Source organism: Macaca mulatta, chromosome 5 (genome assembly GCF_049350105.2).
Source record: "Macaca mulatta isolate MMU2019108-1 chromosome 5, T2T-MMU8v2.0, whole genome shotgun sequence".
NCBI classification, from domain to species: Eukaryota; Metazoa; Chordata; class Mammalia; order Primates; family Cercopithecidae; genus Macaca; species Macaca mulatta.
This window is the reverse complement of record NC_133410.1, coordinates 51951466-51967225: the sequence shown is the minus strand read 5'-3', so window position 1 is coordinate 51967225 and position 15760 is coordinate 51951466.

Genomic DNA, 15760 nt, shown 5'->3' with positions numbered 1-15760 from the left:
AGTCTTTGCTATCGTGAATAGCGCTGCAATAAACATACGTGTGCACGTGTCTTTATAGCAGCATGATTTATAATCCTTTGGGTATATACCCAGTAATGGGATGGCTGGGTCAAATGGTATTTTTAGTTCTAGATCCTTGAGGAATCGTCACACTGTCTTCCGCAATGGTTGAACTAGTTTACATTCCCACCAACAGTGTAAAAGTGTTCCTATTTCTCCACATCCTCTCCAGCACCTGTTGTTTCCTGACTTTTTGATGATCACCATTCTAACTGGTGTGAGATAGTATCTCATTGTGGTTTTGATTTGCATTTCTCTGATGGCCAGTGATGATGAGCATTTTTTCATGTGTCTGTTGGCTGCATAAATGTCTTCTTTTGAGAAGTGTCTGGTACTGGTACCAAAACAGAGACATAGACCAATAGAACAGAACAGAGCCCTCAGAAATAATACCACACATCTACAACCATCTGATCTTTGACAAACCTGACAAAAACAGGAAATGGGGAAAGGATTCCCTATTTAATAAATGGTGCTGGGAAAACTGGCTAGCCATATGCAGAAAGCTGAAACTGGATCCCTTCCTTACACCTTATGCAAAAATTAATTTAAGATGGATTAAAGACTTAAATGTTAGACCTAAAACCATAAAAAACCTTAGGAGAAAACCTAGGCAAAACCATTCAGGACATAGGCATGGGCAAGGACTTCAGGACTAAAACACCAAAAGCAATGGCAACAGAAGCCAAAATTGACAAATGGGATCTAATTAAACTAAAGAGCTTCTGTACAGCAAAAGAAACTACCATCAGAGTGAACAGGCAACCTACAGAATGGGAGAAAATTTTTGCAGTCTACCCATCTGACAAAAGGGCTAATATCCAGAATCTACAAAGAACTTAAGCAAATTTACAAGAAAAAATCAAACAACCCCATCAAAAAGTGGGCGAAAGATATGAACAGACACTTCTTTCAGGTTAAGTTTTGAGAGTGCTGGCTGAGGAGGAAGTCCCTTTATATGGTTGGGGGACCTTAGGATTTTATTTTTGGTTTACAGGTTTGACATAAACAGATGTGTTTGTTGTTTATTTGTTTTCCAGAAAGTAACTTTCATAGTGTTTTGAAAAATGCAATGGGAAACTTGGTATACGAAAAGAGTGAGAAGGGAGTTGCTAGAACCTTCTAAAGGAGGGATGAGGAGGAAAGGGAAGAGATGACAGGAAGATTCCAGGGACGTTTCAAAATAGAATTTATAGGATTTGACAGGTAGTTGGATGTGAAAAGTAAAGGAAAGGGATAAACCAGGGATGATATTAAAGTATGGTGAATCCATTAACCAAGGTGGTGAATATAAGAGAAGAATGTTCAGAATGTAGAAAAACTTCATGTACATTGGACACAGTCTGTGGGATATCAAGGTGGAAAAGACCTCTAGTTAGTTAGCAGCATGGTTCCTTGCCTCAGAAGAGGCCTGTGCCTCTGTGTCTGTGACACAGATTCTAGAATAATTTTCTTAAGGTAGATCTCATTTGAACAAACTAGATTGCGCAGAGATTACTGATCATGTAAATGGTGCTATCTATGTAAAATATTATGGGGGGAGTAGCTGTAGACTAAATAAATACTGTGAAAATAGTATAACTTGACATTAATAATGTATTTACCAAAGTCCCTCTTGATTTTTCTGCCTACAAAATAGAAAAAAATAGATTTGTGTAAACAACTTTAAATGTTTCTTTTTTAAATGTTCTACCTAGTGAATGGATAATATAGTTGTGCAGAGTCAAAGAAGTTGAACAATAATCCCACTTCCCTGCAAAAATAAATAAATAAATAAATAAATAAATAAATAAATTGATCAGAGTCATCTGATAGTATGCCCACATTTTGGCTCCCTGCTTCCATAACTCTTTTTTTTTCTTTCTTTCTTTTTTGAGACAGTGTCTCATTCTGTTGCCTAGGCTGGACTGCAACAGCCCAATCTAGGCTCACTGCAACCTCCACCTCCCGGGTTCAAGCGATTCTCCTGCCTCAGCCTCCCAAGTAGCTGGGACTACAGGCACGTGCCACCACACCCAGCTAATATTTTATATTTTTAGTAGAGACATGGTTTCACCATGTTAGCCAGGATGGGCTCAATCTCCTGACCTCGTGATCTACCCACCTCGGCCTCCCAAAGTGCTGGCATTACAGGGATGAGCCACCGTGCCCGGCCTTCCATATTAACACATGAATTCTATCCCTTCTTCCTTCCTTCCTATTGCAGGGCAAGATATATCCCTCCATCCAAGGGATAATTCCATGCTTTAGGATCCAAAGTCTTCAATCCTCTCAATGATCTCACTCAGAGAATATTCCCCTCCTTCCTTATGGATCCTTACCCCTTTCCTTTCCTATTGTTTTCTTTCTTACAGCATTTAAACACCCTCAAATGTCTCATTATTGTAAGATACCATAACTCAACCCATAACTTACCCAACTACTCAATTCTCTCCTCCCTCTTGCAACAAATTGCTTTTAGAAGACTCTATTTTACCATTTTTTATTTCATTATCCCTACTGAGTCCATCTTGCCCTACCATAGGAAGGAAGGAAGAAGGGATAGAATTCATATGAGTAAGAGTTGTCGAAGCAGGGAGACATTTTTCTTTATCCTGGCTAAGTCCCAGTCCCACTACAATCTGGCTTCTGTGTCCATCACTTCAATCTCAATAAAACCAACAAGCCTATGGTATTAAGAAAGCCAATGGATACTTTTCAGTCTTTATTTTACTTAATCACTTAGCAACAGTTTTGATACTTATGACTACCTCTTTTTTTATAGATAATGTTTTTATTGACTTGATTTCTCAGACATCACATTCTTCTGATGTCTTCCAACCTCTGTGGCTTCTCAGTTTCCTACTTCCCTCCAAAATCCATAGTCTTCTCCCAGCTCTTACATGTTAACTTTCCTCTAGACTCTTGAAAACCCTCCTCCTTTTCACTTTACACACCCTCTCTGGGTAATCTCATTCATTCCCACTCTTTTAATCATTCTCTCTATGCATATTCCTCTCATATCCATATATCCAAGCTCAGAATGCTTTCCTCAATTATAAATCAAAATGTCCAGCTGTCTGCCAGGCATCCTTACTAGATCTCACACATACCACCAAATTGACATATACCATTGTGAACTCATCAACTTCTTCCCTAAATATGGTCCTCTGCTAGTGGTTCCTGTCTCAGAAAATAGAACCAATATTCTGACACTGGCCAATGTCAGAAATCTAAGAATTCCCCTTAGCTACTTCCTCTCCCATATCCAAATTATCATATACTGTTGATTTTGAGAAACATTCAAATGTTTCTTGATTCCCCTCTGCCATTATTCTGGTCGTGGCCACTATCATCTCTTGCCTAGATTATAGCAGTAGCCTTATAATTAGACTTCACATCTAAATCCTGCTTTTTCTGCCCTTCAGTAACCAAGCGATCTTAAAAATCATATCATGGCACATACACCTACTTTCCCAAATTCAAGCCCTTTAAACATTTCTCATTACCCTTAGAATAATTTAAACTCTTAATATAGTTGTATCAGGACCTCAATGCTCATCTTTTCCAATTCAAGTTGTCATTTTTCAGGCACTCTGAATTTTGTATAGCTCTCCCCCTCACCTATAGACATTCACACCTGCTGTTCTGCCACCATTTTGTGCTCATGGAGCTAAACCTCCGTCATTCTTTGGATCTCTGCTTGAACATCATTTCTTCAGGGAAATTTTCCCTGACCCCTTGAGTAGGTTAGGTTCTCCTGGCGTGGGATCCCATGAACTCTCAACTTAAAAAAATTATATAATCCATCACAATTTTGCTACTTTATTAATGAATATCTGTAAGTTCTATGAGGGTAAGGATCATGCATACATGATTTGTTCATCATGATAGTCCGATGCATGTCACATAGCATATGTTCTGTGAACACCCATTAACTGGTTAGATGGAAAAAAATTAAAGTCATAGAAACTGACTATGCTATGTTGATTTTTGCATGACATTAAAATGGGAGAAGTAGTGAATAAGCCCAATAACAGAATTGGATAATTCCGAAAATTAATTGATCAAAATTTTAAAAACCAACAGGAATAGCTAAATGTCCTATCTTCATATTCAAGGAATCATTTACCTAAATATAAAAGAAAGTTCTGGTTTAACAGCAGCTCATGTGAAAATGCCTTAAGGCCACATACAAGGACTTCAAACTTCACACAGCCAACAGAAAGATATGGCTCATAAGTAGAAACTGATGCCATCTTATACTGTAGTGGTGCTACACTTAAGAAAACCTATAGTTTGCCTTCACATCATAGCCCACACCTTACAATGTACCTGGCATACACCAGGTGTGTAAACAAAGCTTGTTGAATGTGGAGTGAGAAGTCCCATGATGCTTTATGCCAGACAGACCACATCTGGAGACGACATACAATTCTTGACATCAATAACAATGATTGTGTGAGCCCAAAAAAAAGAGGGGAGCGTAACCTTGTCTAGAAGCAATAACAATAATAGCTAATACAGCATTTGCTATATGTTGGGTAATTTTGTAATCATTTTATATGTATGAATTCAGGTATTATATGAGATAGGCACAATTATTATGCACATTTTACAGATGATAAAAGTAAGGAACCAGTAGGTTAAACAACCAACCCAAAATCACATAAGTAGTGAGGGGCAGAACCAGGTTTCAAAACCAGACAACATGAGCTCATAGTCCATGCTCTTAGAAATCAATCATATCAATGTCCCATTGAAATGAAAAAGGAAAATTGTTAGCCTGGAGATGGGGTAGAAAGGAGATTCAGAAAACCATACTAACTGGCTTCATACTGAAATATATAGGAAGGAATCTAAAGGAGGCAGCTATTGGCTCAGTAGAATAAAGAACTTGCTAACACTTTGGGTTGTCTCACTAGTGCACATTAGTGAGCCTGACACATAGTCAGGCTCATTGGGTTCCCTGTCAATAGAATATTCAGTTAAGGGGTAGAGGTCCATCTGTAAATGATGTCAGTGGCAGTCCCATGCCAGTAAAAAGGTGAGACTAGAGATCCCACAGAATTCCTTCTCATTCTCTAAGATCTATAATTCTTTTTTTTTTTTTTTTTTTTTTGAGACGGAGTATCACTCACTCTGTCATCCAGGCTGGAGTGCAATGGTACGATCTCAGCTCACTCCAACCTCCACCACCTGGGTTCAAGCAATTCTCCTGCCTCAGCCTCCCGAGTAGCTGGGATTACAGGCATGCACCACCACACCTGGGTAATGTTTTGTATTTTTTTTAGTAGAGACAGGGTTTCACCATGTTGGTCAGGCTGGTCTTGAACTCCTGACCTCGTGATCTGCCCACTTCAGCCTCCCAAAGTGCTAGGATTACAGGCATGAGCCACCACTCCTGGCCAAGATCTATAATTCTAAAAATAATACATAGTCTTCATTCTCAGGCAGCACACAACTCAATGTAGAGAACAAGACAAATATAGCATAATTCAATGAAGATGCGGATGTAATAAAACATTTTAAAATTATCAAAATATTGAAATGAATGGTACTTAGAGCAGTAGGCCCTCATGCCACCTTTAAAGGTAAGTAACCCTGCTACCTACTTCCATATCAAGCAACATTAGAAACAGAAACAGCATAGCAGACAATGCCATAATATAAAATCCTAAGAAATGCCAAGGAATTATATATTATGCACAGGTCAACTCTACATGCACCTGGTTTTCTGTATCAATAGATAGTGTCAAATAATTTGAGTTGTTTGGACTATGAAGCCACTTCTCTTCCCCCTCAAGGAGAATATCTACCTAAATCTGAGATTAAAGAGGTGGACAAATGTGACCCCTGGCCTGCAAAAGCCAGGAATTAGACACGAGGCTACAGCAGGGAGTCTTCAAACTTGATCTATTACAGGGATGTCTTCCATCAGATGTTAGTGAAGCTAATCCTTTTGCAAAGCATGACAGCTTTCAAGCTTGACTGTGGTGAATCCAAACCAGATTTTTATGCTATATGATCAGCTTTCAAAAAACAAAATTATTTTTATATTATGTTAGGTTTACATTTATTAGATTTAAATTTGCAAACAAAGATATAGAAGCCTGCAATGCAGTTTATACAGCATTCCCCGAACTCCCCTGATGCTCATCTGGCAGGATCAAGTATCAGATAATAGTGAGATGTAAATATATGGAACCAGAGCTTCTCTATAACAAAATGCTGTTAAATAATGGAGTTTCCCACATCCTTAGAGTAAACCATTCACATTTCCATCTCTAAAGAAAGAGAGCCATAATATTCCATCAGAACATCCCCACTGATACCATGGCTTTTCATTCGAATATCACCAACTCTGAAGCCTTTCTTACTCTGACAGCGTGCTAGAATTATCGGATGCTGACTTACCTTTTTGCAGTCAGATAAGGACTTCTCACTGGCCAATGTGCTGAAAATGGTGGTCTACAAAATAGGAAGATGGAAAACACTTTAGAACTGTTAACATATAATGACATTGACCCTTCCCTGTTCATTTCCAATCCAAGGTAGGCACTACCTTCTGTGTCCCCCACTGATTTCTCTGAATTTTAAAATGTGTCTGCCCTTCATTATGCCCAAAGCTACTCTACCCAAGCTAGAACATTCATTATGGGCCAAGAACCATTCAGTGAGGTAAGGACTCTAAGTTATCTTCATTTTACAAACAAGGTAACAAAAGCACAATTGGGTTAATTGCTATATACATTGGACATAGTTAGGTCAGGAAGCAAAGGCATCTGACTCCAGAATCCACCTCCAACCACACATGATCTTCTATCTTGAAGAGATATGTACATAATGATAGAGACAGCTATGCCCAATCTTTCAAATGACAGCTGTTATGAGCCCAAGTGGGAGAGTGGAGCTTCTGCCTATGTAAGAGATTTGTGAGTCTGAACAATACCAGGGCTTGCTATCTGCTTTCTACTTTCTTTAATGCACTCACTCTCCCTGTGGTTGACTTCTCACACATTTGTATGTATACTTGCTTGACCTGATGAACCACTCAAAAGACACTGCAACATTCAAGGCTATATTGGGATTTACATGCAAGCCTGTTCTCTTTGGACAATCCTATGAATAAACACACAACTATGGTCAGCCATACAAACAGTATTGAGATTTTTTTCAGTAAACCTTTTCTATATTTTTTTAATTATAAGACTAATATTTATTCTTAATGAGTTAGTCTCTTTTATACGTTATCCTCCTGAGGTCATCAATAATACAAATTTGTATTCATCCTTCCACACTTTCTCTACTCCCATGCAAATAAGTCTGCACATACTATATAGAAGTCTTGTTCTTATGATCATACCATCTTAATTAAGAATATATAATCAACGTCTTTCCAGGTCAGCCCATGTAGATTAACTTATTCTTCTTAATACCTATATAACATTTCATAATATGAATAAATCATACTTTTATGCTTTCCTTTATTGATCAACAGGTTTTGGCTCTTTCATTGTTGCTGTTTCTTGTTTTGTTTGCCATTACAAAGTATGCTACAATAAACATGCTTGTATAGGGCTGGAAAATCTAGTGTATATAAACTGTCTCCTACTCTCTGCTCATATAACATCATAAAAATATTTAACTCCTTACCTAAGGTTTTGGTTTGCTTTGGTTTTTGTTTGTTTGTTTTGCAATAAGCATGTAAGAAAGCTAAGTATCTAAGTCAGCACATATTCTGGGTCAAAACAACATGCAGTATTAAAGGACAGAACAGACAGAATGTGAATACACATACAAAAACGCATCTTTAATAAAAAAAAATTAGTTCATGGTTGGGGTTAGATGGAATCTCCAAGTTTGGCTTGCTGGCCATTTTTATTTCATTTGAGAGGGAAGGGATAAATGTTACTGGGGAAGTTTGAATTAAAAAAGGAAAACAGAAAGAAGGGATGAATTCCGGTGGCAGAAGAAAAGAGGAAAGGCAAAAGACAAAAAGGACAAAAAGAAAAGTTTGCAAACAACAGGCACAAATAGCAGAATTGTCAAAAAATTAAAAAAGAAGAAAATGGTTTCCACAGAGAAGCAGTCATCTTCGCTCAAAGAGAATGAGGGCACGTGACGCGTTCCTGTTACCATGATCTATCCTGTTGACCTAATTTCAGCCCTGAAACACTGTAGCAGGTGGTGAAAGGACAGGCATAGCCCTGCAAATACCATCTCCTTTTGCTCTTTGTGCTGCCAGGTATATCTTAGTTTCTCTCATTTCTGTATTGCATGGGGATGTAAGAAATAGTGTTCTTGCTGGCTGTTCAAAGATTAGGGCAGGACAGAGAGAAAAGCCAAAGAACCAGGCAGCTCTCCACATGCTATCGTGAACCACCCCACCAACAATCTTCCCATCAGATCTCTTCCTCATGACTTTTCATCATCTTTACTCATTTGTACACATGAGCACTGTGTCCTAAGGGAGGCCTCAGTGTTGATTCCCAGATTTCTGCTCCAAGAAGGTAAAGACACACTGAAACTTGGTCATTGCAGTAGTCGCATTACCTAGCCCAGTGCCTGGCACAAAGAAGATAACCAATAAATATGTACTGAGTAGATGCAACAGAAAATAACATCTGGCAAAACTGCAGTCCTTATCCCAAAACACTTCTTTGAAAGCACCATGCTGGAAAAGCAGCTGCACACGAAACACCATTATAAAGTGAAACTCAGGGACATAGGAAAGAAGAGAGATAAAAGACTTCTAAATTATGGTAAAACACATCTTCTACTTAGCATAAAGCTGTTGTCTATGATCTGCTTGGTTTGCCTAAGCCAGGCTTTTTCAGTGATGGCCCTGTGAATGTTTTTGTACTAGATAACTCTTTGTTTTGAGGGCATGTGGGGACATACGGTTGTGCACTGGAGGGGGTTGTGTAGCATGTGTGACCTCTACCCACCAGATGCTACTGACAATGTCCACTTACCTCAGTCATGACAAACAAAAATGTCCCCAGACATGGCTGAATGTTCTCTAGGGGGAAAATCTGCCCACATTTGAGAAAACTGGACTAAACCCCAAAGGGGCTATAGAAATGACCCTGATTCCCTGGCTAATGCAACTAAAAATTTTTTCCAGGAAATTAAGTCCGGTGGTGAAAATTCCTCTTCTCAACCCTGAATTCAAGCTTCATTCTCTGTCTGAAATGGGACTCAGAACATAGGGAGGACACAATCTCCAGCCACTGAAGAGTCCATGTAGGGGCAACTCAAGAGACCATAACTGCATTTTTAAGTAAGCTTAAGATACACGAGCACTGCCACCCTGGGGACAGTAAATTAAGTAACATCTCTAAGAATATGGACATTAGTGCCATAGCCCCAGGGGAGATGATCTTCAATTAAACAATACCATTCAACCTTTGAGAACAGTCTCAGGTGACCTAAGAAACATGTTTGGAGGAAAATTTAGAGTCAGAGATGGGTGAAATTAGCTTCAGTAAAACATACACACACACACACACACACACACACATATATACACACACACACATAAGTAATTTTAAATGTTGTATTTGTAGAAAGGAAACACTTTAGCCAAAGGGCAAACGTATGCAAAATCTCAAGACTTGGAATGAGTGTGAAAGGGGTCAATGAGAGTCCATCTCCTTACTTTAGCCATTTTCTAAGGGGAGTTTACGTATACGCTTGGTCAGTCTCATTTCATTCTCTGCTTCAAAAGACTTTAACTGGCATTTCAGTTTACTAATTGCAGCTATTGTGACTTTGGGTGGTCTTTCTAAACCTTCTGATAACATGTTCACTTTAATTACTGAAAATGAAAGACTCAAAATACGGTGACTTGACCATGCTGTGACTTTCTTGATGATTGTATCAATATTTTTCTACTAAAGAGGAAATTCCTAATGAGTCACCTCCACCAAAGTTGGCATGATGCTGGGTTTGTCACAGGAGCACAAGCACAATAAAGCACAGTGACTTTTTTAGAGCATCGACTCCTAACCTTGTTAGTGGGGTGACCAGCATGAAATGAACAGTATTATACATGGACAGTTTTAGCAATTTCCCAAAAAGAATTTAGATAGGTAAGGCCTCTCTTTTGACCATTTATATACTAATGCCTGAAATTTCACTTATTAGAGCTCTGTTTTTAGCATAAGGATTTGACTCATAATAGACAAACTCATGAGGGATGTTAGGGTATTGGGGGGGAGGTCACTGCAGAAGGGAAAATTGGACACTTCATGTATTATATAGTTCATTGGTCTGTTATACCTGATAGGGAATGAGTTTATCAGATGCCTTCCAAAAGTATATTGTTATACCTTGGAGTTTTGGGTGTTTGTTTTTGTTTTTTAATAATTTCTTTTTTTTTTTTTTTTTTTTTTTGAGACAGAGTCTCACTCTGTCGCCCAGGCTGGAGTGCAGTGCCGTGATCTTGGCTCACTGCAACCTCCGTCTCCCGGGTTCAAGTGATTCTCCTGCCTCAGCCTCCCCAGTAGCTGGGACTACAGGAGTCCACCACCACTCCAGGCTAATTTTTGTATTTTTAGTAGAGATGGGTTTCGCCATGTTGGACAGGCTGGTCTCAAACTCCTAACCTCGGGTGATCTGCCCACCTAGGCCTCCCCAAGTGCTGAGATTACAGGTGTGAGCCACCACACCCGGCCTGTTTTTTAAATAATTTCAAAAGCAGATTTTGATAGGAGAGAAATGAAGACTTAAGTCATGAGGATATTGGACATTCATAGTGATGATAAGCAATCTAAAGACACAGGTCACCGGCTAGGTTCCCTAAAAAGCAGACTGTGAGATGGAAATTAGCAAGCAGAAGCTTTATTAGGAAGTGTTCCTGAGATCACCGCTTATAGGAAGATAGGGAAGGATGTGGGATGGAGAAGATAAAGAAGTTGGACCATGGTGCAGACTCCACAAAGATCTCATCCAACAAAATGGAGAGCTCAGAAGCGGGGTAAACTCATCCCAAGCTGGCGTGAGACAGAGGTCTGCCCTAGGAAGGCAGCATGATCCTGGGCAACATGACTGTTTCCAGCCAAGGGCAATTTCCTGGGAGGACTGATAGCTGAGGGCAGTCAGCTGGCAGGACTCCTGGCAGCAGGGAGCTCTGTGCACAGCATTGCCAAGTCTACTACAATCTACTTTACTTTGACACACTTTTACCAAGGGCAGATCCTGGCTGTGGCTGATTGACTCTAGTTGAACATGAGTCCATATTGTAGTTAAAAGTTTGCTGGTCTTTTATGATACAGCCTTTGGACAGAAAAGCAAATTTGCTCAGGAGTCTAGGGCCTAATTCTTGTCCCTTCTTAACAGACCTCCTTGTGAGCTTAAAGTGGATCGCTGGCCTTGGTGTCTTGAATTCTTTGCTATGAAATGAAGAAACCCATATTCATTTCCTTTTAGGTCATGAGAGCCTTGTCCAATTTGAAGAAAATTGACCTGATTTTATCAGACACATTGTTTGGAAATCAGTGAGCAACCTGCTTAGTTCTTTTCTTCATCCTCTGATAAAAGAGCATATCTGACTAAATAACATGGTCAGCTCCTGATTATCTACAGAAGGAAAGAGAATTTCACAGATGAATTTGGGTTTTCCAGAGAAACAGAACCAATAGGATATATAGAGATATAAAAGAGATTTCTTATGAGAATCAGTTTGTGTGATCATGGCAGCTGAGAAGTCCCACAATGTGCCATCTGCAGGCTGGAGACACAGGGAAGCCAGTGGTGTAACTCAGCCCCGGCCTGGAGGCCTGAGAACCCAGAGGCAGAGGGAGGGAGGCCACCAGCATAAATCTGAAGGCCCAAGAATCAGGAGCTCCAATGTCTGAGGGTTGGAGAAGATGGATGTCCAAGCCCAAACAGAAACCAATTCCGCCTTCCTCTGCATTTGTGTTCTATTGGGGCCTTCAATGGATTGGATGATGCCCACCTACCTTGGTGAGGGCAGATCTTCACTCAATCTTCTGATTAAAATGTTCATCTCTTCCAGAAACAACTTCACAGATATAGCTAGAAATAATGTTTTACCAGCTACCAGGGCATCCCTTAGCCCAGTTAAGTTGACATGTAAAGTTAACCATCACAATGGGTGATTCACAAAAGCATAACTTCTAAAATGCCTTTACATTTGACTTTGACACACATTAGTGGTTAATTTAGAAAACAGGTACTTCAACATATCTTCCGTAAATTAACATTAATAACTGTTTGTAGAAATATTCCAAGTGGGCAGAAAGGGAAAACTGACCTAAAAGGAAAAGTGAACTGGGATTTAAAAAAAAAAAAAAAAAGTCCCTAATAAGTCCTTGGACAGAAAGCCCACACAAAGGAGATCAGTAATTGGTGGCTCATTTAGTCCAGCCTACAAAAAGACGCTTCCAGAAAGTGTGTTTCTTACCCAATTCTCACTGGTGGAAATGTTTTTGCAAAGTGATTGAGCACTGAAAAGAGATCTCAAATATTCTTTCTAAAAATTAATTTACCTTTTATTTTGAGATAGAGTCTCATTCTGTCACCCAGAATGAAGTGCAGTGGCTCAATCATGACTCACCGCAGCCTTGATCTCTCAAGCTCAAGCAGTCCTCCCACCTTAGCCTCCCAATTAACTGGGACCAGAGGCATGCACCACCATGCCTGGCTAATTTTTTTTTAATTTTTTGTAGAGATGGTGTCTCAATATGTTGCCCAGGCTGGTCTCCAACTCCTGGGCCAAGTGATCCTCTCACCTCAGTCTGCCAAAGTGCTGAGCACTTTTGACTGCAGGTGTGAGCCACCACAACCAACCAAATCCATATGTCCTATACTCCTTTTTTCAAGGGAGAGTTTACCTCTGAAAGATTTTACAATGCTGTTAATTCCCATTAAATTTAATTTAGAGAAACAGAAATAAATCTATTCTATCTCTACTGTGTCCATTTCTGTTATGTAATGCTTGTAACTAAGATTTACATTTTTAAAACAGCAAATATCTGACACTTCATTAAATTGGAACAGTCATGTGCAAGAGAATTGCTTAAGTACTGAATTATAAAATTAAGAAATTCAGAAATTGAATCTCTAAGATAGCAATATTATGAAATTTTATTTCGGGTACTATTTGTTCCTTTATATATGTATGTGTCTGTGTTTGGGTGTGGTTTTCACTCTCAGCCAGATACCCCCAGACAGAGGCCAGGTAGGTTTGATGAATGGTCAAATACAGTTGAAAGCTAAGAGCCGTTTAAAGGAATGATGTTTCCATAAAGCATCTCCATTTGATACCTGCGACTTGCACCTCACAGACACAATGGATGATTTCTTACTCATTGGTAGATGTCAAGACTAGACCTATCACATTACTAACAATTTGGAAGTCTCTTACACTTGAATCAATGAGTTCCCAAAGTGCACACTACTTGGATGCTTTCTTAGACAGTTTAGCCAGCCAATTCTAGGATTTCTAGACAAAATATGAATTTCCATTAGGTCTTCATTGCTTTAGTAGACTAGTATTGATAAATATACACTGGATACAGTGGTGTTCCCTCCAGGCAAAGTATGGCATTCACATTCTTTTTTAAAAACTGCATAATTTTAAAACATCAGCCAAAGGAAAAAACATACCACCAAATAAATGATAAAATTACAGTGTTTTCTTGTAGTCCATGAATACTGAAAATTTCAATTAACCAAGTGAAAAGCCATTGAATGTGCCAGCAGGATTTATATCCCAGACTAATGACCATCATCTGCATCCTATTTAGCTAATGAAGGCTTGGAACACTTGTGGATAATTAAGGGAAAGCTGATGGGAGGAAATTCAGACTACTGAAAGATCAAATCTATTTATGTCTGCATTTAAAACTAAACATATCTAATAGTTCACTCAATCAAGGCATAATGTCTGTTCATCTGGGATAAGATAGATGCTCAGAAGTTAAGTAGCTTGGTTAGCTCCCCAAACTCCAAATTCATTCCTCATTCATTCATCCAATACCCATCTATTGAATACCTACCACGTGCCTCTTCCCTTGTGAATCAACATGACAGTACCATGATCCCCCCAGTGTTTTTCCCACGACTTCACCTTTTCCACCTTCATTAAATGTACTGCTCTGGTTTTCACTTTACCCATGTAACTATTGTCCGCCTATCATAACAGACATGGCATGGCTGCAATCCAGGGGCATGATGGGAAATACAGGGTGCGCAGTGAACACCCGCCTTTTTCTCAGACCTGGCAGAGAAGGAGCAGGCCCCAGTCTGATTAATAGATGGGTGTTCATGTGAGGAAGACTAAGGATGTTAGAAAAAAGATAAAAACCTGGCATTCAGAAGTAGCCAGAACAGGAACCAAGCTCAGAGCAGCTCTACAGAATTTCACAGAATAGTTTACCAGTCATCTCATCCAACTGGTATTTTCTCATTCAGGGAGCACCTTAAAACCCCCTCTCTGGACCCCTACCAAAATCCCTGATTCATTTGTGTTTAGCAAAGGTGGCGCTTCAAGAACCTGCAATCCTAGGATCTGTTCCTATGCTGAAAAATGGCAAACATCAGTGGCAGGCATGTTGTGACAGCTCAATCTTCGGGGCACACATTTATGCCTACAGAATCCCTTCCATATGCGAAAGGAAGCTCAGGTGGAAAAACATCAGCACATCAGAGCCTACCTATGTCCAGCTGGGCACAGCTTAAAGCCAAAGGAGCTCAAACTTCAGAGGCATAAGAATCACCTGGAGAGCTTATTAAACCACAGATTGCTAAGCCCCTCCTCCAGAGGTTCCAACTTAGAAGGGATGCGGTGAAGCCAAAGGATTTGCATTTCTAACACATTTCTAGGTACAGCTGATGCTCCCAGTCCTGGAACCTTACTTTGAGAACCAGTAGTCTAAGCTATACCCAAAGCAAGTTAACACCAATGATAACTATGCCTCACAAAAGAAGAAAATGTCTCTGGAATTTCCAGAGCATAATTTTAATTAGTAACAATCCTAATACCTCCTGACATTTATCATTTATATAATACTTTCCATTTCTAAAGTCCCTTGACACACGGGTTTTTTTGTTTGCTTGTTTCTGGTTTTTTTGTTTGTTTGTTTTTGTTTTTTTGTTTTGTTTTGTTTTGTTTTTTGAGATGGAGTCTTGCTCTCGTCACCCAGGCTGGAGTGCAATGGTGCGATCTTGGTTCACTGCAACCTCCTCCTCCCGGGTTCAAGTGATTATCCTGCCTCAGCATCCTGAGTAGCTGGAATTACAAGCACCCACTACCATGCCAGGCTAATTTTTGTATTTTTAACAGAGAAGGGGTTTCACCATGTTGCCCAAGCTGATCTCAAACTCCTGACCTCAGGTGATCAGCCCACCTCGGCCTCCCAAAATGCTGGGATTATAGACCTAAGCCACCGCGCCCAGCCAGACACATGTTGTTAAACTTGAACTTCCAAACAATCCTATAAAGTAGTTATTAATCTCATTTTAGGACACTAAGAAACAGAGAGATTAAGTGACTTGCCCAAATTTTCTTAACTAATATGTGCCTCTGACCCTGGCAAAGAGGTTCCTGAAAGACCAGCAGGACACTAAGCTCTGGGACTAGGGGACGAGAAGCTGTCAAAACACATTTCACGCACTTCACAACAGTGTTTGAATGTGGCCAATTAGTGCCAGGAGCAGAGAGCAGAGCAACAAAGAGCCTCAAAGAAGA